Source organism: Symsagittifera roscoffensis, chromosome 6, assembly GCF_963678635.1.
Source record: "Symsagittifera roscoffensis chromosome 6, txSymRosc1.1, whole genome shotgun sequence".
Taxonomy (NCBI): Eukaryota; Metazoa; Xenacoelomorpha; order Acoela; family Convolutidae; genus Symsagittifera; species Symsagittifera roscoffensis.
Window position 1 is genome coordinate 22,355,501 of NC_087067.1, and position 25,456 is coordinate 22,380,956.

Here is a 25,456-nt window from a genome sequence, read left to right on the forward strand (position 1 = left end):
CAATTTCAAAACTCAACTAAATGTTTCAGTTTTCAATTACAACTTGGTTGCTTGGTTTCTCACTTGAGTTTTTCACACACATAAAACAATTCTGAGTTTTAACTTTTCTTCATCACTCCTTTGTTCTCTTCTTTTTTCGTCGTTTAGAAGTTCTAAAACTTCTAAATTCTTCTAATTTTCTTTCTTGTTGCCTCTTGTTTTCTCGACCATTCATCAATGTTCCATTTCTTCCTCCTGTGATACTGACTCCGCACTTTCGGTTTCCGTGTCTTGTAGCACATCGTTGGCTATCCTGACGCTGTTGGAAGCCGTCCTCCAACACTTCTGCTCTTCTACCCTCTGTTTACAGCAAGGTAGGGGATCCACGTTGGATTCTCTGTTTCTGCAGAAACTGTTGTGGAGACATAACGTCACGTTTCTCTCCAAATCTTCTTTCAGCATCTCTGCCTTCTCATTTCCACTACGCTCACTCGTCCTGGGAATTCTTTTCACGGCGGTGGTCACTGCATTCCGATGAGTCACGAGAGCTCGCTTGAAAGCTCCTGCTCCAATGTCCAGCTGATATTCACTGTACACCCTGCCGTGCTTCGACATATGCTTTTTCGCATACTCGTACAACCAAGCAGTCATGTTAGCTCTGAACCATGGCATCAATCGTTTTCTTGCCCATATCTTCTTCACTTCCATCGGAATGTTTAGAACTTTGCACATTGTCTCAAAAAGATCTAAATCTTTTAGACAATCTAATTTCCGCAATTGTTCTCTCGTCGGCGCCTCCTGTCTATTATTTTCTCTCACATGAGCTTCCAGCCATCGTATCGCCATCATAACTCCCACTATCACTATTGTTACGGGCTGTGATGAATCTGGTAAACCCATGGAGAGCAGCTCTCCAGAGTCCCAGATCAACATCAGATTACTACGCTTGGGATACCACCAGGTCTGCAGCAAGCAGTGGCAAGGAAACTCGTCATGCGTCAACATGATGCTCCTCCAATTACGTTTTCCCGAAGCTTCCAGCAATGGTTCCACTTCCATCATCACTCGGTGGATTTCATCATTCTCATCTACTGCATTGTAATCTGTGACAGTTGATCCTCTCTGTTTCTATTTCTCAAAGTCACTGAAGTTCCCGCTCACATATCCCATGAACTTCTTTCCTAGTATTGACTCCAACTCTTCTTTGGTTCTCTCTGGAATTGCTGAGAACATCTTACATAGTAACTCGTAAGACTTTTCAGACATTCTCGCCAATCTCACACACTTCGGCACTGAGAAGGCTTGATCCACAATCGTTCTTGTATTCTTCACGTCCACAGCTACGAAATGTACAGGATACCTGCTCTTGCACATTGGAGCCAACGTTGAACCCACCAAATATCGTGCTCCTGATGGTCTACAATAAGTTTCGCTGTGTCTGATGTTCATTTCTGTCTCGATTGCTTCCCTCCATTTTCCTATGTATTTCTGCTCAGTCTGCAGAACTCCTGGAAATACTTCTACGCTGATGGCTGTGACCATCTCATGTTTCTGTTCTAGATTCAATAGTGACTCTAAAGAACCAAACATGCTGTAGAATCCTAGTGCAGTCACTAGATTCACATCGGTTCCTCCATGGCAATCTGCTATCAGTTCCGTTTCAGTTCTTGCTTTCATCACTACGTTTCCAAACAATACTGTCAATTGCTTGTGTTGTTTCTCCAGGGTTTTCACACAGTCTAGACCTCCACAAACATGACCCTCCAGTCCACAGACTTCCGCCAGACAGCTACCAGGTTTGACCCAGTCTTCTGGTCCCCAGCCAGGCAACTCCACTTTATCTTCTCCGTTGCTCTTAGAGGCTGTTATCATCACATTATATATGATGTTGAGGTCACGCAGGTTACAGTCTGCATTCAGTTCCCTCTGTACGTCTTGTGTCGCCCGTAATATTGAGTCAGCGTTGGGACTAGGACACCATGATGGCCTCATCAATTCCCACACTGCCATCAAGCTCGTTCTCAGTAATTCATCTGAGAATCCCAACCCAAACTCCACTCTCTTGTCGGATTTTGGTACTGAAGGTGCAGTCACCTCTTCTTCCAAGACCAATCCCAATTTGGCCTGTGGATTGTTAACGCTCTTAATTGTTACAATTCTGGACGTCCAGAATCTTAGTAACACCGCCTGCTCATAATCAAAGAAGCAATCGCGTATGTCTTCACTCAGGAAAGGATTGTACGCTATCCCTATAATCCCGGATACGTAGCTATATGACTTCTTCTTGATCGGTCCACAGTATTCACTGGATTTCGGCAATGCTCCCATAGATTCTTTAGTGAGTCTCAACTCCTCCTTGTTTGAGAATCTCCTGATCTCGTCTATCTTTTTCATGGGTTCCAATTCTTCAGGTTCTTTCATGTTTACCCTCATCGGTTTACTTTGCTGCATATCCAGCAGTGCTAGCAATAAAAAGGCTTTCGTTCGCTCATCGCCTTCCCTCAACATTTTAACACAAGTGTTTAATGCAGGCACTGAAATCTGCTCTATCAGGAATCGAATGAAACAGAGAGCGTCTCTCCGCTTCGCACACGCTACTGCTGCTCCCTCCTGGACTATCAGATCCCACAGATTCGTCATAAGGAAAACCTTTTCTTCCTTTGATCTCTTCCTTTCTTCTGAATCATATTCTTCGCGAGTCAGTCCCATCATGCACCAGGCGAACCTGAGTTGTAACTCTGTCCTTACGTAAGGTACTGCCACGAGAGCATGTATTCTTGGCGTAGTCCTCATTTCTTCTTCGAAATACCTCAATACTACTGCTTTCCATGGAAGGTTCACTAACTGCTCGATCGTTTCCGCCTGTATGTCAGACGACGCCAAAGTTCCATACGCCTTCTGCTTGAGGGTGGTGCCTTGCAACATCATTTCCAGATAACCCTCCATGGCTTTTTCGTCTTACATACCCTCTAGCCGAGTTTCGGTATTCCAACATCTCCATGTATCCACCGGTGGGTTCATCTATCGACACTGTCTCCGACACGGTTAGTCGGTTGTATTCCACTGGTGTTAGTTGTCCTGCAACACTTCCCTTTCCATGGTTCATGGGAGATGGCTTGAAGTCCCTCATTTTGCTCTCTCCACATTGGCTTAGTATTTCCATTTCTAAAGTTGCTCCAGTTAGAGTGCGGTCACTCCTTTTGGATTTATAACCGGTTGACTTTATCCCCGCCATGAGAATGGGTGGCACCATCGCTATATCGGTTAATATTCTATCTGTGCCAGACAATTGATAATCACCTTGTCCCAAATCCATGACTTCCTCGACTCGTTTTCTTTTCGCTGAGTTACCAGCTTTCACCGATATTTCTGAATCCACTTTCGTCTTCCCAATTCTCCTCGGCATCACTCTGCTGCCTAACTTCATTTTCATCGCATTGATCTTATCAATCACCATTTTCGATCGCATCGTCCCTCTCCTGGTTCTTGACAGGTACACCACCTCTCCTTCATCGTCCTGCGGTGTCATCTTGATGGGAGAATTCGCTTCACTCTCATCAGTGGCTGAGTCGATCAATAACTCACTCAGTCTCCCTTCACACTCATCAAGCTTGTCAAGTACTTCTCTCATCAAGGGTTGATTGAGACCTGTTTTGAGGATGGACTGGGTCCCATAGCTCTGAATCACGGTCCAGACTTCTTCCATAAACGCCACTCTGTCCAGCTTACATCCCGTCCTACTCTCGTGGTCTCGGTGATGTACTTCCCATTCCCCTTCGGGCAGCGTTCGCAAGAAAGGTACTCTGGCTGAGGCCTCTATTCTTCTCCTCCGCGGTGATTCCATGAGGATTCTCTGGTCGTTATTTCTTGAATTGCCAGGAGAGCTGCTCTCCGGCAAATTCCGTTTCATTTCCTCAAAGGCTGACGGAGGTTCCAGTGTCGAGATGCCTTCATCCGCTGGCTCAGTCGTTTCCAACGTGTCTGCATTATTCTCAAGATCACTGAAGATATTGAAATCCAGGCTGGATGTTCCTCCTGTCGATGCCCTGTCGTCTTCCCCACCAGCTTGATCTTGTTGCATGGGTTCTTCAGTCTGACGGCTTCCACCCTGTCCGTCATCTCCTTCTGACTTATCCTTGTTCGAGCTCGATGGTCCTTGTTCGTCATTGTCGGCTTCTTCCTGGAATCTCGGTATGAGCAATGTACCGGCCGATTTATCTTCCTCTTCTCCATGAACCACTTTGATTTCTTCGCAGCCGAAGGGTGCTAGGAAGGTTCTCGTCTGCAATATTCCTCCCACTTTCATCTCCTTTTTCACACTGGTCAGGATTAATGAGGCTTCAGGCAATTCTGTCCTGCCTCTCATTCTCATCGGAGCTAAGCCTAGTCCTCTCCATTCCTCATCAAATCTTCCAGGCTTGGGAGTAGCGGCGTTGCTTATTCGCCTTCTCGTCGCTTGATCCGTGTATGCAAATCGTGTGTACTGTAACACGGCGGCATTTCTCCCTACGAAGTATGGATCCATCGTTCCCACGAAATTCCCTATTCTCCTTTCATTGGTTTCGAATGCTCTCAACCTAGGAGTTTGTACCACGGAGACTGCTCCGAGCAACATCCTTCTTATTATAGGGAATTCAGGGATTGCCTCCGGTAGCTTCTTGTAATCGCCCCAGTCCTTCGTTTCTTCTCTCACCTTGTGGTATGCTGCAGTGAGACGAGGCACTCTGGTTATTTCACCATTCGTTTTGTCATAGGGTCTCAGATTCCAAAGCTTTGGAAACACCTCGATGTGTCCTCTTTCTACTTCTCCCATGCGGTCACGGAAGTGATCGTCAAAATTGATGATCGTCATTTCTGGCTCTGATATCTTCGCAAACAACAGATCTTCACTCATGAGTTCCCGCAATGTGTTCTGCTCACACCAGTTCAGTGTACTACCGTCCACTGCCGATATGAGGTTCAGGTGCAGCACCGACCTCCTATATGCTTCCACTTTAACGTCAGGGAACGCAAACGTGACTGCTGGTCCATAGATCACTGTCACGAACTCCGTGACTCCTCTGATCAGCGCCAAGGGATCGGTTCTCATAGCTAAGCTCAAATCTGTTAATAGCGACATGCCTCCAACATGTCGTCTAACATCTTCCTCTCTTTCAATTGTCTCGTCTTCTCCGGTTCCAAAGCGATTTTGCTGCAAGAGATACTGGATAAGAGTGTGTCTCAGGTCTCTTATTTTGTTCCACGAGTCCGTGGATTTCTTCATATCCAGATTCCTCACTCTCTCTTTCATCTGCTCTGGACAACGTGCCAGTTTCATTAGTCCTCCCAAGTTTCCGTGGGTTATTGCGATCAATTTCAGAAGTCCATCTAGTCGCAGGTTCTGTATTCCATCCGTTAGCAGTATCGCCGGTCCTTTCACGAAACTCTCCGCTCCGAATGTCACGAACAAGGCTATTAATTCCACTATCGATACTCTCACTACTGCTTGGAGGAATTCCTTTATCAAATAGTGCGAGACTTTCGGGTAAACTTTTGCCAGGAAGGACGCGGTCCATCCGGCTCCCAACCCTTCTAGCATGCTGTCTGTCCTTTCAAATCCCTCCTGTCCCTTCACTTCCTGGGTCCAGAAGGTTTCCAGAGTAATCTGACACATTCTGTTCACAAACTCAGCGGTCTTTTCTCCGGCATTTTCCGCCAGGTTCACCTCCTTCAACAAGTAGGCATGTATCTTCGTGATCATTACGGGGCCTTGCTGAAAAGCATCTGCACCCAATGCCGCTACTCTAGGATTCAGGTGTAGCCACTGGTTGGCTTCGGGCTTGGTTCTCAGAACCATCGCCTCCAGATGAGCTCTCGTCTCTAGTGAGTTTTTTCTTCTTGTGTCTTCACTTGCCACTTCCATTGCTCGGAACCATAAGTCGTTGGACATTGCCGTGATCACTCGATGGTCGTCGTCTATTCCCGGTTTCAGTTTGAGTTGCCGACTGAAGTTGGACAGTTCCAACCCCAGCACTTCGTCCAACACTAACATGTGTAGCGCGTGGTCTTTGAATCCTCTCATCGCGTTTGAGATATCTGACCATACTGCAGGCAGTTCAGCCTTAAGTGGCCTCAGGTTCTCCATTTCTATCATGCGATTCGGGGCCGATATGATCACATCATATTTTCCTTCCGAAAGTAAGGCTACCATTGCATACACAAATTTCAGTCCATCCGGGAGATGTGCATATCCCGGAGACAACGCGAATACTACTCTCAACGCCACTTTATTGAATGACCTCTCCTTCGTCGCATCCACCACTTCACCCATCGACTCCAGGATGTCTTTTATTGCTGGCCATACTGCGTTTTCTGCTGTTGCAGGATCTCTGAGCCTGCTCAGAAAACCTCTACTGTGTAGATGGTCATTGATGCCAGCAAACACAATCGTTATTGGGTTCATGTATGTCTGCCTTTGTACCCCTATAGCCAAAGACACTGATTGCAATAGGTCTAGGTCGACCGCGGCCAACATTATGACGTCCGGCCAAAACAAAGACTTGGAGGTGTACACGAACTCTGAATTCGCTACTACCATGATTTTGGCCTTCCTCATATCTGCTTTGTCATAGGCGGCGAAGATGGTCTCATCTTTCTTTATCGCTGTCAATCCGCCATATCTCTGGGCATCACCATCTTGGTTCACTAGTTTTGGGTACACTCTCTCCTTCACATGACCAGGTGGTGTCGTCAGCTGCCTAAATATCTTCACGTGTTGTCCAATCGGCGCTCTCGCCGTCAGGAATCTTCCTGGTCTCTCTTCACGATTCCCCTCATCATGGTTCAATCTCACATCTTGCAACGGTCTCGCATTCACTGGTCCCATCGTGTTGTTAGAGGGCAGTCCCTCCAAATCAGCAAATCTCAAGGCCGTCGTGGAGCTCAAATTTATGCTAGCGGCTATCAACCAGTCTACGCCGGTTATCGAGTACAATTTGCTGACGGATAGCATCGCTCCATTCAACATCCTCCTTGCATCTTCGATGAAGCTTACTCTCTGGAGATCCAGCTTCATTAGTTCGTCTTTGTATATATGCCAAGGAGACGGTATGGACCTCGACCACAACAATGAGTCTCTGCTCGGTCTTTCCTCTCGACTGGTACTCGTCGTCTCCGATCTAGTGTCCGATCTAGATGTGCCTGCTACTTCTTCGATTGGTTGGTTGACAGGTCCTATCCTTCTCCTAAGATGAATTGTTCTCCTCATCGGTGCTTCTCCCAACCGATCCTGCACGTCCGTTCTTCGACCTGGTTCGCTGGAGCTTTTTTGCCGGTAATTCGTGACGGCTGGGACCGTACCCAAGCGTGTCTCCAGGCTAGGAGGCACAAAGGTGGTAATCACCGCATCACTCACCGTTCCCTCTTCCTTCAGCACTCCTGTGTCAAAGAGTTCTGCCTCCAGCTCCTCCAACCGTTCTTGGAAGACTCGATTCAACCAAGCTTGTCCTTCGATACTGTCGAAGTGGATGCCATCCGTGGTCAGTCTGGCCTGATCCATGGCTCTCAACTCATGCTCAATGTCCATGAGGATCATTCTTCCGGCATTTCGATTTGCTAGGTTCCTCAAGATGTTGTTCCATCTCATGACTCCCTCGTTGTGCCTCCTTCCTGATGCTGTCAGGCTTCTCGTATTCATTGGCACAGTGCAAACGGTCAGTACCGCGCAACTGAACTTCTGCCAGAGGGTAGTGAACAAACACACCATCATTGACTCCCACAGTGCTTCCTGCTCGTCTGAACCTCGGGAGATGTCGTTCGTCCCAACTAAGATCATCACATTGGGAATCTTCCCTGGATTCATCAGTTCCACCATCCGATATAATTGGGCTATCGTCGCGCCTCCAAAGGCCATCACCGTGGTGACCCATGAGGTCCCCAAATTCGACAGCACTCTGACTAAGCTGTCTCCCAATATCAGGTGAGATGTCCCGAGTGGTGGTTGCTGCAGGTTCACAGCCGGGCTCCAGGTAGCTCGATTGAAGCAGGCCCTCGGATCTGTCTCCGGAACTCCCGTGAAATTATACTTCAATTGATTATTCTTCTGCACGTCTATTACACGAGACACTTTCTTCGCTGGCATCTTTCGTACTTTCCTCTCTGGAATTCTCGAGCTCCCCATGAGTGGTGTCACGTTACTTATCCCCTGTCTGATCACGGTCTGGGAGAGTTGTACTCTGCCCGTATCGTCAATCGTTCCATAGGGTGCGGTCACCTCGGAACCTGGCGCATTCTTGTTAGCGACCAGTCGTCCAGCTGTCTCTATCAGCCTTCTCACTGTCTGTTCTACGACGGGATCACCCAAGGTGTCACTAGGATCCGGGATTGTTACTCGATTCGTCTCTGCCTCTGCTGGAAGCCGTGTCTCCGTTGTTTGACTCATTTCTCGAGGTGTCAAGAGCTCCATCGGGGACTGCCCACGAGGAATATCCCTTGCAGGTATCACTTTCTCCACGGCTGTTGTCAACGCCACCTGCTCCGATCGCTCTTTGTATTCCTGCCTTAAGCGTTCGATCTCTTGACCCTGCTTTTTATTGCAGTCTTCAAACAACTTTCTCCACATGTCCCGATCTTCCTCCATCTGGAGCATGCTTTTGGTCATCTCGTCCAGCTCCTTCTTCGTACTTCTCAGCTGATCATTCATCTCGTCCAGATCTTGTATGGTTTGGTTCGTCTGCACCTTCTGTGTTACTTTCGCCCTTTTTGGTGGCACAGCTGCTCTCAGTGGTGAACCAGACGAGGTCGCCTCGCTGTTCATCTCCTGATGCATTCTCGTCAACCCAGGTTTAGGCTTAGAGGGCATTGGCATCTCACCTGGTTGGTAAGTCCTAGAACTTCCCAATCCAGGCTCATTCGCCAAGTCACTCCCTGAGAGAGCCCTGTTTCTCCACCTCATCACTCTCATGTTCGGGCGGTCTAGTACTCCTCTTTCTCCATATGCTGCCATCAACAGGACTTCCGTGGGGCGGTCCCCACGGTTGTCGTGCCCCAAGATGTTGATCAGGGCGGTCAGCAACATGACCACCTCTGGGTCCTCCAGAGCGAAGTCTCGTTCGATCAGCCGACGATAGATCGCATCTACCATCGGTCCTACATATGCCTCTGCCAGGTCCATCAGTTCATCCAGGTTGAAATTGTCCATACTGTTCTTTCCAAGTTTGATTTGATTCGATTTGATAATTTGACTCAAGTGAGTAATTTAAATGATCAATCAGGATCTAGAAAAGCAAATACGAATGTCACATTTGTCAGTTTCACCTTAACATATATCGTTAAAATTTGCTTAAAGACAGTTCAGATAAAAAGATATTTATCCTAAAATTTATTAAAATCAATTGGTTTCTAAAATTTTGGAATTCGACCCAAGATTGGACAGTCCAAACTTTGGATCTATTCCCAAGATCGTCATTTAGTTGTTCATGGTCACTAATTACCCATGATCTTAATAACCTAACACATAACATAACATAACACACATATCACATATTACACACAACTTAGTCTTTGGCCTAACACCCTCTCGCACATCACTCAGCCTATACTTAAGTAATACTTCTTATGTAGATATACTTGTATGTTCGTATCAGAGAATATCACGTGTACAAGCGCGTACAATTCCCGAGGACGCAGTCTTCCTCTGTTTGGATCGTACACTGGAAGCGAGAGCTCCTTCACGTCCATTTCGACAAGGAAGTCCCTCAGCCTTGTCAAAGACAAGACTAGGTTTTCTGGGTCCACGTGCTGCTTCTCTGTCGCCCTCGTTACCAAGAAGCATAAGTACTTTCCCGGTATCTGCGACACCGCCGGAGGTAAGGCTGCTACGCCCCCTATCCCTGGTCTTTGCTTCCAAAGGAATTCCACGTTTTTGTATTCTCTCTTAAAATCTGCCGCTAACGCTGTCCTAAAACTCATGTCTGCGGTGATTGCTATCGCACATGTTCTGTTTGTGAGTATGAAATCACTGTCTGTTAGTATTATGTTGCTGATGAGTTCTGTCTGATAGAGTTGCGGTAACACTATCGCGTTATACTTGAATAGGACTCTGTCTTCCTCCCTTCTTTTGCAAACCACAATCCCGTCCTTGTTCAAATATAACCTCCCTTCCTTCTGCATGAAGTATTGTCTCAGGATGCGATAACTATCTTCCTCGAGGTCCCCTTTATCCGGAGAACCATTCTCGATCCACCTTTTCAGGTTGCTTGTCATGCGATCATTTCTCTGCGCCCTTAGAAGGTCCGAGAGTCTGTATCTCGCCTTCAAGTACGTCTTCATGACCCTCATCTGACTATTCAGCTCGTTGGGCTGATGGGTGTCTTCTTCCATCTTAACGCACCAAATCTTCGCCAACGGTTGTGTTTCTTGTTCAAACGGTTGAAGATCAGTCCTGACTGCCTCTTTCTGTGGCAATAAGCTCATCGACCGCTTTGATACTGCTATTGTTTCTAAGTCATCCGCTGCGTTGTCAAAGACTCTTTCGCTTGGTATTAGGTAGCGATCACTGTCAGGATCCTGGTACACTTCTCTGTCCAGGTCCCTTGCCCGAGTTTCCACTAGTAGCGTGTGTATCACTAGTTCCGACAGTTCGGATCCCGAACTCGAGTTCCTGTCTGAATAGGTGTCCATTCCTGAGTTTCGGGAATCATCATCCGTCGAAGAGGTTGTGCTGGAGACTGCGCTCTCCTCCAGATCATGTCTGTGCTTTCTTCGCATCCATCTGAACTCCCCGGACAAAACCTTGTTCTCTAGATCCTGTTTCTCATCAGGAATTTCCTTGTTTATCTCAGACTCCCCGGACAAATTTCCTTGTCCCGGGTGTTGATCTTGTGATCGCTGGTTCTTCTCATCATCCTTCTCCCCGGACAAATAGTCTTGCAGCAGATTGTGTTCTACCTCTTCACCCTCTTTATGCCGGTCTACAAAGGTGACGGTTTTCTTTCGCTTGCTGCTCCCCTGTTCTTTCTGTCCGTAAGAAGTACTTGTTAAAATCTCTTGGGGTATTGAGGATACTAGTTGCTGAACTATTGTCCTACAACCCCTTTCGTTCTCTTCGTGCTGTCGTCTGGACGGCATGATCTTCACCTTCTCACTGACTGTTAGCGATGCCACTGCTGCTGTCCACTCGGGGTCATCTCTGGTCACTTCTCTTTCTAACAATCCACCCAGCATCCGCATCACTTGTGGTGTGACTTGCACCGTTTTATCCAAAAATGAGAGGCTGTTTATATTCATGCGAGAGAGTTCTTGCTGGACCAGGTTCGAGCGCAGCAACAAATCCAAGGGGACCGGGTCCTCCTTGGACAGGATCTTTATCTCGGCTGCTTTCTCTACAGGTAACTCAGGGTGCCCTGGAATTGGATGTCCAGACTTATCCAACCATCTCGTTAAGGGAAGCGCTTCATAAGTTTCTTTGTCCAGAAACGAGAATCCCTCCTTTATTTCCGCCTGATTAGCCTGCTTCTGCTCCAATCTTTCATAGAACTCAGTTTTCTTGCTGAGGCTGTCAGCATTCTGGTGTTTATCACGCATCCTATGTTCGATTATCATATGGTAGCCATCCAATCTTACTATCCATCTACCAATATAACTCTGATCCATCGAGTAGGTCTTCAACCAGGATAACGCTCTGTTGTCCACGCGTAACTTGAAGGGAGCGCTCCCCAAGTATGCATGGTACTTCTCCACGAAGGTGACTACTGCAAACAATTCTGCTTTTGGTGCGCCATATTTCATCTCTGTGTCACTCAAGACTTTGCTGCCGTATGCAATGGGACGGAGAACTGTTCTTCCGTTCCATTCTTGCTCTTGATGCAAGATTCCTGAGATGGCCACCACCGATGCGTCTGTGTCGAGAACATACATGCCCTTTTCTGTAGGCATGCCCAGCACTGGCGCTTCGCACAGTTCCCGCTTTATGTTCTCGAATGCAACCTGTGCCTCTTCGTTCCATTCGAACTTTTTCCCTTTGTTGCGCATCAGCTTCTGCATCGGGTACACCTTGTCCGCATATCCTTTAATGAATTCACGGTAATAATTGGCAAACCCCAGGAAGCTTATTAGCTGTGTGTCCGTCCTCGGAGCCTTCCATGTCAGCACAGCCTCTACTGCTTCCGGATCTGGCCTCACACCATGCCTGTCCACCATTCTTCCCAGGTACTTGATCGAATCCCTAAGGATTTCACATTTCGATGGTTTGCATTTCAAGCCTGCTCTTTTCATACATCCGAAGACCTCATCGAGCCGATCAATGTGATCCTCCAGGGTCGGTGTCGCTATGACTACGTCATCCACGTAGCACATCAAGAGATTCCCATACTTTTTGGTCACTCCTGTCAAAGCCTGAGCCATCAGCCTTTGAAAAGTTGCTGTTGCATTGCACAAGCCGAAGGGCATCCTCTTCCACTGGTACAACCCCAATTCGCACGCGAATCCGGTTTTCTCTCTGTCCTTCTTTCGCAGAGGGACCTGCCAGAAGGCAGAACCTAAGTCCAATGTGGTGAAGAACTTGGCATCACCAAGTTTAGATAGGCTCTCGTCTGTTCGCGGTATCGGGTACGCATCTTTTATTGTTACCGCGTTCAAGTAACGAAAGTCGCAACAAAATCTAAGCTGCCCCCTTTCTTTTTTGCCATTACTACCCCGCAAGCCCATGGCAATTTCGAGGGTTCTATCATGTCGTATTCGAGCAACATTTCTATTTCCGCTCGGCACGCTTCCAATTTGTGTGGTGTCATTCGTCTCGCGCCCTCGCTGTGCGGAACAGCACCTACTTCCAGCTCAATTTCGTGTTCTACAAAGTTACAGCAACCGATGTCCGCTTTATGTTTCGAAAATACATCTGCGTTCCGATATAAAACGTCCCGCAATTTTTCAAAATCTCCCTTACCTATTTTCCCTTTTAAATGTTCTATTTCTGGCAAAACCGGTTTGTCAGAATCTAGTTCATATGACGAGGGGCGTTCCGGAAAATTCGAGCAGCTTGATAAGCCGTCGTCCGTTTCGGATTTCATTGAAAACAATTTATGAATAGATTTTAATTCATTAATTCTTTGTAAAATTTTATCTTTATTTGCATGATAAGGACAGTCTTTCACACTATATTTCTTCAAGTTTTGTGTCTCCTCATAGTCGGTCCTTATCGGCAAAGCGTAGCCAAGCTTCTTTCCACGCTGGATTGAAACCGTGGTGTCCAGTGTGTTCAACAACACACTGACACACAGTCCGTTTCGCGTTACCGAGAAGCTCCGGCCTAAAATCACCGAACTCTGACTATTTGGATTCGGCACTAAGCAAACCTGTTTACTATCACTCAACGAATTTAAATTTCTTATTCTAAAAATTGCTACTACAGCTTGTCCTGGTTTTAATTTTACTTTTCTATCCAGAAAAACTGGTACCTTATTTTCGTCTGTTATTATCCTATTAATTGGTCTCTTAACATACTTTCGGTCCGGGTTTCTAATCCGTATTAGACCGTTGTTCAAGTCAATCATCACGTCAAAATTCCTGACAAAATCTCTGCCCAAGATGAATTGGTCGGCATCGTCCAGATTCTCTACCACCAGGAAGCTCATCCAAAGATACCGTCCTCCCATGTGGAGGACCGTTATTGGTGTTCTTCCGGCTACGTAGATAGCTCCTCGATTGGCTGCGGCCAGTCGGAGATTCGTTGGAATTAGATCTTCCCGCGTGAAGCCCATTCTTTCCCAAGTTTTTATCGGCATCACACTCACTACCGCTCCTGTGTCCAGAAGCCCTGTGACTCCGATTTTTGTTCCGTTGGTGTCGAGCAGATGTGCTGTCACATCTGCTTCATATCCAATGTGAACTGCGTCTTGTTCCATCATGGCGTCATGGCCTATCCTGCGGACCTTGAGTTCCTCTTCTCCCAAATAGATCTGCCCCATTTGGTCATCATCTGTTGTTACATAAGTCCTGGTGTAGATACTGATTCCATCCACGTTCAGCATTATTTGATACGGCCCATAGACTTCCAGGTAGCGTCCATGAAGTTTCTTCATGCGAGGGCCACCCGTCGTTAGTAATGCTCGCACAGCTCTCGACTCGGTGCGTGGCTCCACCTGTCTCAGATAATCTGCATATGTGTCCAAATGCATCAAAGTGAACTCGGATGGTTCACTCAGATTTCTAATTACCTGATGTCCAGCCACTGAGATTATCGACTGTATCTTGCTTCCCTGCGGCACCATGCCGAACCTCTTACCGGAGATCACTTTAAGTTTCATGTCTAAACTGCTTGGTGTTTTCGTCTCTTTGAACTCCGTTGCTTCGAAGGTGTTCAATTGCTCCTGAAGCTTTTCATTTTCCAGTTCAAGTTTCACTTTTTGTTCGATCTCTTTCGTCACCAATTCCTGTTGTACTCTATTTAGAGCATCCCTTGCGGCTGCCTTATAATCGATCTTGAAGTCCTCAGCCGCAGTTGCCGGTTCCGGCTCACGTGTCTCCCCTGCTACCGCTTGCATTTTCTTTGCCGCCAGCTCTTGAGTTTTATCCTTTCTGCGTGCCTCCGCTTCACTCAAAAGTCGAGCCTTGTTGGCTTTCACTCCTGACAAAGCTTCTTCATGTCTTGGATGCTTGATGTCTGCCACTGCATCCCAGAATTGCGGACAATCTGATTTAAAATGACCTTCCAAGTTGCAAAAGAAACATCTCGGGCCGAATTTCGCAATTACTCCTCTCATGAAATCCTCATGGTCCAACTCTGACGCATCTTCGTCCTCGAGGCTAAAGCCTATTGCTTTCATGCCTTGTTTGTAAGCTGGGCATGCTGACACATGATGGTCTGTTGAACTGCAATTAGCACAAGAACGTCTCTTGTCCATATCATCCCTCGGTTTGTACCAATTGTTCCCTTGGTTTGCTGGTCCGTTGTTAAAATTTCCATAATTGCTCTTGTAATATCCAGATCTCGAAGGAGGTTTCAACAAAAGATACTCTTTTGATTTGAGCCTCAACTCCTCCGGTGTTGGCGCATTAGTTGATAGTGGTGTGTAATGCGTTGCTAGCATCGTACGAAGTTCATCATTCTTCACACCATCGATAAGTTTCGAGGCTACGGCCAAGTTCATTCTTCGGTTTGACTCGTCCGGTTGGCTGCGTCTCCTCAGCATTTCCAAATCATCGAGAAACTTGTCTATCGTTTCATCTTCTCGTTGCCTCCGTTTCTCGAAGCGCATCATCGCCTGGTGCCCCTGCACCCCTGATCCAAAACGGTTTAACAAGATTTCGAAGATTTTCTCAGCAGTGTCACGTTGATATTGCTTCTTGGCCATGACACAGTTCAGGGTTGTCCCTTCCAAGTTGCTGGTGAGCGCACTGCATTCCTGTCTCTCCGACAAGTCCTCTTCCTCAAAATGCAACTTCATTACCTCTATCCAGGTATCAATACAGCCATCAGATTCGTCTTTGTAGCATCTTGGTTTCTTAAAGACTCTTCTGGACTTCTCACTGCGTTCATTGGTTCTAGATAACCTCGTCAGGAATGTCTCCAAAGACCTATTCAGGGGTTCAAATGCTGTGGCCATTGCCGTAGCATCCCTTGAGTGTCCCGCTTGAGTGTCCTCACACCTCGTCGAAGGCTCTGTGTTCGGTGCTTCCCTGCAATCCGAACCACCGTGAGTGTTTCCCGCTTGGCCCACATGACTCCTCCTTGGGCTTGCATGCCCCCTGTTGCCGGAATCACTTCTCCCAGTCGCATGTGTGCTTTGCGTTGGTCGTTCGTTAGAGGTTTGTCTGTTCCCCGTTGAACTTGCTCTACTGTTCGGGCCCCATGCTGTATTACCCCTTGTGGCATAGCCTGATGAACTGCCCCTGCCTCTAGTGGATCCATACGTCTTCCTCCTTGGATGTTCATTGAAGTTCACCCTCGGTTCCCTGCTGGGACCTCCCGAGTTCGGCTCTCCTTCTTTTGGTCCACTCTTGCTGCTTAGTAGCCCGTCCAACCTATCCATGATAGCCTGAGTTCGCCTCTCCATCATCGCGTCTATCTTTGTGTCAAGAGTCCCAAGAGACTGCTCTTGCTGAATTCTTAACTTCTCCATGTCGGCTCTTAAGCGTAACTCCCTCTGTTCCGCCTCTCTTGTCATTCGCGACAAGTTCCTCGTCATATGTTCGTCCGTTCTTTCTTTCAAGCGTTTTTCGCTTCTGCCAACTTCTTGTCTGTTGCGGTTTATTTCTTCCCGCAGACTTTCTCTTTCAATGTGGACTGCTCTTTCTAGTTCACTCATCCTTATCGACATCTGTTCATTTTGTTCTCCTAAACTGTCCACTATGTTGTTTAAGGCTTCCTCTAGTGCTGCCCCGTTATCCATGTCTGGCGTCACTAGTGGTGGTGTAACCCTGTCGGTCCCAGGTAACTTCGTGCTTGTCGAGGTCCGGGCCTTGACTCTCTGCTTCAACGTCTTTTCATTATTTATTTCAGGATCCATTAACGCGTTGCCAAGCCCTCTGGTTCTACCCTCTCCAGGTTGTGGCTCCGAACTTGTCCTAATCGCGAACTTGTCCTTTGACTGGCCCGGTGTGTTTGCCTCTTTGCTTATCGTTGTCACTTCACCAAATTTGTCCATGGTTCCAGTCTCTCTTCCGACGTGTGTCTCACTCTCCTGGATCGAACTATTGAGGCTGACTTGAGATCCAAAGTCCCCTTGCTCCCCTTCATCCTCTTCCTCCTGGGTTTCAACTTCGTTCCCCGCGCCTCCTCCCATGGTGAATGGAAAGATGTTTCCGAAGGTGTTCTTCATTCTTTCTGAGAACGATGATGACGTTGTTTGTTTCCCAGTTCCGCCTGCCATCATAGTGTTGTCTGTCGGAGATCTTCTCGTTGCCGCTACTTCAGTTGAGATGTCGGACAGTTCCGACATCTCTTCCCGATCCAATGTCCCGGTGGAAGTGGCAAAATCATGGCCTTGTTCTACCGGGGTAGATTCACTCGCCAGCCTTCTGCCTCTTCCTTCCAGTCCATTTACTTCCTGGTTGTCATTCATGGTCTGGTCCGTATTGACCTCCACTTCTAACAGTTCTCTTCGCTCTTCTGAGGTCTTCTGACTTCTCGTTTCAACCATTCTGCCTGAAACCGTCCCCCTTTTGTCAGACCGGGATCGCTTGATCCAATCCACAAAAGGATCGGTCATCGTTTTTCTTTGCTTTTCAGGTATGAATTTCCTAGATTACCTCGTTTTGGTATCCTTGACTTGTCTAGACTCATTCTCTGGTTGTCACTTTCCAATGCCTACTCTTGACTCAATTGCTAGAGACCTTATAGTTTTATTAACAATAATAATGACACAACACAATAAATTTCACCAGATTATATTAAATAGTGACCACGAATCCCTGTATGTTGTCAGAGTACAGTTTTTACAAATTTATTCACACTAACCGATTATCGGTCCAAAGATTTGGAAATTATCACAATATGATGTTATCAGTCAATTTAAAAGATAGTGTACTCACTACCCAATCAAGCACAGTTTACGTTGATTTAAAATCAAAAACAAAAAAATATATTGACCCAATATGAATATTTATATAATAAAAACGTATGTGTCTTGTACTCTTAGTCTGTCGCAGTACAATAGTCGAACCTGTCTTTTAAAGAAAAAGCTTTCCCTGCTCGGTGCTGCACCAAACAGACAAAACTTTGAAGGCAGTAATTTTCTCAAGTGGGCGTCTATTGCACCCACCGAGTACTGTGTTACCTATCTGCCTTCGGACTGCCCGAGCTAGACCTACTAAAATCCTCAGGGCAGTCACTCTTCCCAAAAACGTATTATGTTTCAATCCACACCAATGAATCACGCTCTTTTTATTTTAGACTTAGTGTCGCGAATATCCGAGTTCGGACCTGTTTTGTGTTAGTCTGGTTTTTATTGAAAGGCAAGTTACCAGTGCAGTCACTGATACCTAGCCTGTGTGTTAATAACCTAATATCTCTCATTTTTTAGTTTTTCTTTCGTCTACCTAAGTTCTTAATAAAATAATACCCCTCCGGATTGGCACAAATAGGACCCTTCCGGATTAATAGAATCTAGACCCCTCCGGATTTGGACCCCTCTGAGTTGGTTAATACAAGACCCCTCCGGATTTGGACCCCTGCGAATTAGCAACTATAAGACGCCTCCGGATTCGGACCCCTCCTAACTTGAAAAATCTTTGACCCCTCCGGATTGGGAGCCCTCCGGTTTTGTAAAAGTGGCTTTTCTGAGATTTCCTTTTTTCAACCTATACCCCTCCGGATACGTTACCCGATGCAATTATGCTCTTTCAATTAACTGGGAAGGGTATGTACTACCTTCCTAGACCCTTCCGGATTGAAGTTAAGCCTCTTATTTGACAATTCACGCTAACGGTGAAGGGTCTTATCGCTGGCCTAACTTGGGCTCGATTAAGCTTTTGCTGTGCCTTTAGCCTTCCCTTTTGGTCTAGAACGGCCCAAAAGTTACTTTATTCAACCGCTATTACCTTTTGGTAGGGGTCTAAGGGTTTTTCAGAAAAATTTGTAGAACGTGAAGGGTGTACCCCTCCGGATTTGTGTAATTTGCTAAAAACAATCTCAAAAAATTTTCTCGCTCGCTTTTTCGAGTAATTCTCTTTCCTACTAGTAAGTTCAGCTAATTTCTGATCTAATGGTACCAAGATTGACCGGATCTGTCCAATTGTCGAAAAGTTATTAGCCAAAACGTCTTTCTTGCAAACTCAAAAAATTTCTCACTTATAGGTTCCACCTAACTTTTTCCGCAAATCTGGTCCTTCCGACCTGAAAATTATTGATCCGAGCTCATAAGGCCTATACTCTTCTAGTTCAATGCAAAAGACCCGATCTAAAACGCTTTTGTAGAAAAAATTTGCGAAAAACTATGCTACCTGGACCCCTCCGGATTGATGAATCCACCAAATCAAACACGTTATGTCCGATTTCTCTGCAACCCGGAAGGCTTTCGGGTAGCCGGTTTTAAAACTTGTAGATTCACTAGTGGACGTTGTCCGAACAACTATTTTTGCTGTTGTAACTCAAAAATTTCAAAAGATTTTCTAAATTTATAGTGTTTCGTTTTCTCAAAAATCACGAAAATTCGGTTTTTGGTTCCAAAATAGTTCCAAGCACTTCCGAACTAAACTTAACCGGTTCTATCTATTGTGGTAGTGCAGTAACGATGTAACACACTAACTTAGCGCTTTTTTCCGTTTGAAAAAATATCGATATCTCAAAAATCGCGACTTGTGGGGGGATCAAAATATCGCTATTTTGACCCTAAAAACCGGTCTGTTTTCGTTGTTTTTCACTGAAAAACGATATAAGACTATTAATATAGGCTATATAATTAATAATATTAGTAATACTATACCCCTCCGGGTTTCCTTAATATCCGAATTAAGGTGCTTAACTCGGATATTCGCAGTTCGGTGGAGGGTCACTACAGTGCAGCACTGTCGAGCCCCCCACAGATTACTATCTTACTTTTTGTACCAAAAGGGATACAAAACTTGTTAACGATACCCAACAGTCGATTTTTGTCGTCGTTGAGCCTCTTCTTGTTGCTCTTTGTACTGCTTGCCGGATCGGTCTTCACCCAAGACCCTTCCGAATTGAGCGCAAATCAGCTGACCCTTCCGGATTGAGCGCAATTTATCATTAACGTGCTTAAATGCTCAAATAACCCTACAGTACAAGCCTGACAAACGGGCTACAAAATTGATCGTAACAATCCTGACTGATATAAATGCCTGTAACAACAATATATCTATCAACAACAAACGGGGGGTTGGATCACATCTTGTCTGGGGGGATGATTTCTACTGATTTTTTTTTTACTTTTTTTACTGTTTTTGGTTTTTTCGGTTATTTTTTATGTTTTTTGTTTTTCTTGGGTACTATACTACTTTTTGTTTGGTTTTACTTATATCTTTAAGTGTTTTTGGTCACAAACCACTCAGGGGATGAGGGGTTCATGATTCCCCCCACCCTTCCTGGTTCGTGAATTTTCGGTCTTAACTAGGTTAAAAAACTATTCAGGCAGTTTAGGCCTATTAAGGGCGTTAATGTGAGCATCCGCTCGGCGCGGAGTGCTCGTTAACGGTTCCGCCGGTCATGATGTTAAAAAAGAATAACACCCAGGAGCGCCATAAAAACATGTATGTAACATTCGCCCGGAAGATACATATCGACGGATAACAAAAATAAGTCTTAAGACGACTGGCTAACGTCTAAAAAGAGCTTTGCATGCTTTTCACCGTCTCTACCAAGCCAGTACTTTTCGGTGGTCTTTCTAACATCGGGTCGACAAAAACGTTACTGTTCTCCGGCTTCGACCAGAATGCTCAAATTAACTTAATTACATGCAAATAGGGAGCTCATGGCTGGGTCTCAGTATCCCCAGACCACGAGGTCACTCCTAAAAACAGGGCTACTACTTATTATATTACTATTGTTTTTGTTCAGTAGATAAAAATCATCATCTCCATCGAAGATGGATCAACCCTTTCCCCCCCAACTCCTAGCACCTCATCCTTGTTAAAACTAATCCAAATATCAATTAAATTCAAGTCAGGACATGGCAGGATGCTAAAAGTTTATATAACAGGCTAAAAGTTTCAGTTCCGAAACCCTTCCGGATTCTTGAATCCACTGAATCAAGCTCGTTGATCTTGATTTCCTCCTAATCCGGAAGGCTGGTTTCTTACCCTTCACCGTTGTTCGCAACGGCCTTGCAACTATTGTAGCAGCACAATAGTTGCAACTCGGAACGTTCTCTGCTATTCCTGCAATCTGCTGCTGTTTTTCAATCACGATTGTCGTTGTTATCGTCAGCGCAACTAATGTTGTTGTGTTTTCTCTCTCGTTTTTTCTTAAAATGGCCGTTTCAGCATTTCTCAGAAATGTGACGTCATCATCCGAATTTTTGAAATTTTAAAATACTAGAATATTCTAGCCCTCACCGTTCGGCTAAAAGTTCCAATAACGCTCTTAGTTCTTAAAAACCACCAACCCGGAAGGCTTACTGCTAAAATTCCGAATTCTGCAGAGATTGCATTTTTCACATTCTGGTCGAATGTCACACGATCGTTCTGATTTCTCTTTTTCGGTTTTCAGTTATCGCGAGAAAATCGTGCATGACAGGCTCCATTCGAATTTTTGAAAAATTAAATTTCACCCCAAAATTAAGCGCTCTTGCTTTTCTCAAGGTCAAACTTCCAAATATGACCGACTGGCACATACTCCCCGGACTGAAGATCGATGTCCTCATCGCGTGCTGTCGTCTGCCAGTGAGTCCCAGAAAACCGAGTGTAGCTCAAGGTACAGTGCCAGTGGTCATTTACAGAAGTTTGCAGCAGACTTAAGCTTATCTACACCCCAAAATTCACAGCCATGTAAAATTTTCACACTATCGCTAAACAGCAATCAAAATCTGCACACACCTGCACCCTTGAATTCTCGCTTTTCAAGCCAATTATTTAAAATTTCTTTTGTCCCATTCAATTAGGAAATTGTCATGCAGCATTTTGATTTATATAATAGATATAGCATATTAATAACAATATCTGTTTCGTTAAAATTTCTTTTTCGTGAACCCAGGTTTCACCCGGATCCACACTCAAGCCCCCCTTCCCTCTCAAGACTCAAGATCCATTCGAACCATCCGCTCATTTCGCACTCTTCGCCTTGGAGGTGCCGCTCCCTGATGTACTAGATACGGCAAACTGTCTCAACAGTTCTTCTTCATCATCGGAGCTAATTAAGATCTCCTCCTAAGCCTTCAGCTGTTCATAGTATCGCATCCATTCTCTTTGCTCCTGTAACCTCTTCGCCTGGTTGGGTAGTGCCTTCACCCTAGATTCCCGGTTTTCAAACAAAAAGAGTTGTGCAGGCTCAAGCTCACGTTCTTCGCCAAGTCTTCCTCTAGTATTGATTCCCTCGCTTTGGTATTGTCTCTAGACATTTTACCCACTCTCTTCCATCCTGTCGTGATCGCATTTCGATGGGTTAGCAGGGGTCTCTTGAAAGCTTCCGGCCCAATCTCGGCCTGGAACTGTCGATACTCCTTTTGATGCTTTCTCATGTGATCTTTCGTTGTCATGTACAACCAAGACGTCAGTGTCGCCCGAAACCATGGAAAGTACCTCAAACGGCTCCATACGTGTCTGACTTCCGTTGGTATGGCGAATACTTTGCACGCAGTCTCAAACAACTCGAGTCTCCTGCTGTAGTCTATCGCATATATTGATTCAGCCGTTGGCGTCGTCGCCTCCCGATACTTCGTTATATTCTCTTCTACCCATCTCAGAGCCAGCATCGTACTCACTACTAAGAGCGTCACCTTCTGCCGGTGATCCGGTAGTCCGATCGACCGAATTTCTTCTATATCCCACACCAGGCAAAGGGGCATGGGCATTCTCCATGGGTGATCTCAATGCTCCTGAGGTTACGCTCTCCCGAGGCTTCCAAGAGAGGCTCAAGCTCCATCATTTTCTCATGCATCGTGTCGTTCTCTTCCATGTTTGGAGCACCCCCCCCCCCACAGGTTTTCCGATCACGTTTTGTCTCTCGTGATCACTTGTGTTCTCACTTTCCAACTTCAAAAGCTCTTCTCCCCAGATTTCACTCAAGTCATCTCTCAATTCTTTCGGTACTGTCCCTCTGATTTTCCTCAACAACTTGTGCGAGTGATGCGACACCCGAGCCAACCTCACACACTTGGGCACTGAGAAGGCCTTGTCCACCAATACTCTCTGGCTGGATGCTTCCACCATCGCCATGTGCAGTGGGTAGTGGCTTCCGCACAAGTTGGCCATCATTGACCCTATCAGGGATTTTGCGTTCAATGGCAGGCCATAAGCTTCGCTCATGGGAAACCCCATTTCTGCCTCGAGGCCAACCTTCCAGCTCCGGATGTGTTTTTGAGTCACCTGCAACACCCCAGGCCATGATTCTACGCTCAACGCCGTCACTGAATGGTGTTCAGATTCTAGCCTCTCCAGTGACTGCAGACTACACATTCTCGAGAAGAATCCGAGAGCTGTCGCTATATTCACCGTAGTTCTCGCGTAACACTCCGCAACTATTTGCACTTCACTTTTCTCCCTTTCCGTGATGTCTTCAAACCAAGTAACCAGATCTTCGTTTTGAAAGGACAGCATCCTGACACATGACCGTCCATCGCAGGTGTGTTCTCCGTTCCCACACGTCGAATCCAGACAGCTACCCGGTTCCATCTTCTTTGCTGACCCGAGCTTGTTCGTGTTTTCGCCTGACTCCTGCATCTGAGGTGAGATTAGTTTGTGCAACACACTCAACTTTGCCAAATCTTCATCCTCCGTTGGTGCTAGCCTCACTCGCTCTGTGGTTTCCTCGATCAGACTCGCGTGGGGATGTGGGCACCAGGAGGGTCTTAGTAATTTCCATACCACTCCCAAGTTCGTGATTAACAAGCCATTTCCATCACCCATGTTCACTTCAACTCTTTTGTTCGAGCGCGGTATGCTCACCACCTCTGGTGTTTTCTCAAGAATCAGGCCCAGGCTCGGCCTCTCTTTCTCCACCGCGTCTATTTCCACTATTCGTTCTGTCCAAAACTTCAGTAGCTCCGCTACCTCGTGGTTCCTGTGAGCGCCTCCAGTTTCTGAGTCTAAGAATGGGTTGTAGGCTATTCCCATCACTCCTGACACGTATTGGTATTCCCCCTTCTCGCTGAGTCTCGAGTACTGCTCTGACGAGGCCAGGTTACGGTGAACATCATGTTCTTCTTCGAACTTCTTGTTATAAAACCTCCGCACCTCGTCTAGCTTTCTGTGGTTCTCTAGGGATAGTCTGGAACCATCTTCCTTTTCTATTCCAGTACTCTGATACACGTTTAAGATGATCGTTGAGACTCTTTTTTCCACGGTTTTACTTCCGCTTGCTCTTTGGTGGCACGCCAAGATGGTGCTGTCAGACATCATTGACATTATCCATCTCAAGAAACATGTGGCATCCTTCCTCCTAGCCAGGCTCAAACCTGAATTATCCCTGGCCACGTGTTGCATCAGTGCTTGATACACATCTAGCTTCTTGCTTCCCAACTTCAACCTGTCATATGAGGTCAATGTCTCCAACTCTATTCCCACCAGACTCCAGGTGAACATCAATTGTCCTGCGGTTCTAACGAAGGGATTCGCCATCAATGGCGGTGCTGATGAGGATGTCCTCATTGCCTCTTCGAAATGATCCTTCAACAAGTTCTACCAGGACCTCTTCAGCTGATTCGCCAATTCTATCTTGTTAACCTCAGTCTTTTGCTGGGTGGCCCAATTGCGTCGTTTGCGAGCCACTCCACTGTCCAACTTCTTCAAGCAGTCTTCCATTTCCTTCAATGTCTCGAGGGCCACCCACCATGTCCGGGAGGTGTTCCTCGTTTTGTTCCTCTCCAGTGGATCACTCGTCACTTGCTTCCCCGTGGCCTGGTGTGCCATCGAGACCCATTCCTTGCCGACATCCACTTCCCATGTCTGTCCGTTCGTTGAACCTCTCTTCACGTTTACCTTCTGGGGCTTGAAGTCTTCCTCCGATGTCGAACTGGTGGGAGCCTCTATTTCCCTCTCTACTTCAAGTGGTTTTCTGAGCTCCGTGTTGCTCTTGTATGCCGCCGTCTTGCATCGAGCCAAAACCATGGGCGCCGTCTCTCTCAAGTTTCCTTCCGAGACAGCATCCACTGAAGGACTACCCAATCCCTCCACTTCTCTCTTCCTCTTGCGAGTTTTCACATCTCTGCTTGAGGGTGTTGTGGTTATCATCACTGATTCGACCTCTCTATCTACCTCCAACCCTTCCAACTCTTGCCTCCCCCCTGCTCGAGCCTTAAGGATATTAGTACTTTTAATCATATTACTAGTCCCAACCTTATCCCCTTTTGTATCATCAACTATTTTATCTACAGTTTTTTGTTTCAGAGTAGAGCTGTCTTCACATTTTTCTTCTTTAGTCTTCGATCGTGAATTCCTCAGCTCTATCAACTTGTTCAGCAGCTCTTTTCTCGCCTTCTCATCCAGGCCCGTTCCTATCAGAAGCGGTTCTCCAAACTTCACAACTGTGTCCCACAGTTCCTCCTTGAATTTGTCCAGCGTAGTCTCGCTGCCGACTTCTTGATTGAATTCCTTCAAGAACTCCTGCCAAGCATCGTCCTTCAGAGACCCCAGGAACATGTCCCTATTTCCTTCGAAAGTATTCTTTTCCCTTTCCTCCGAGCTCAAGAGTATCATCCCCATATTGGAGGTCTCGCTCGCCAATGGCAATTCCAGATTCTTCCGAGGAGACGGGGTCAGAGGTGGAGTGGCAGTGTCTGCTCAATTCTCCTCGCTCAAGTCTTTCAACAGCTCTTGAGTGGTGAGCTCCTCCCTTGATGGTCTCGGTTCAGGCGTATTCCCCACTTCCATGTCCTCACCGGCTTCGCTG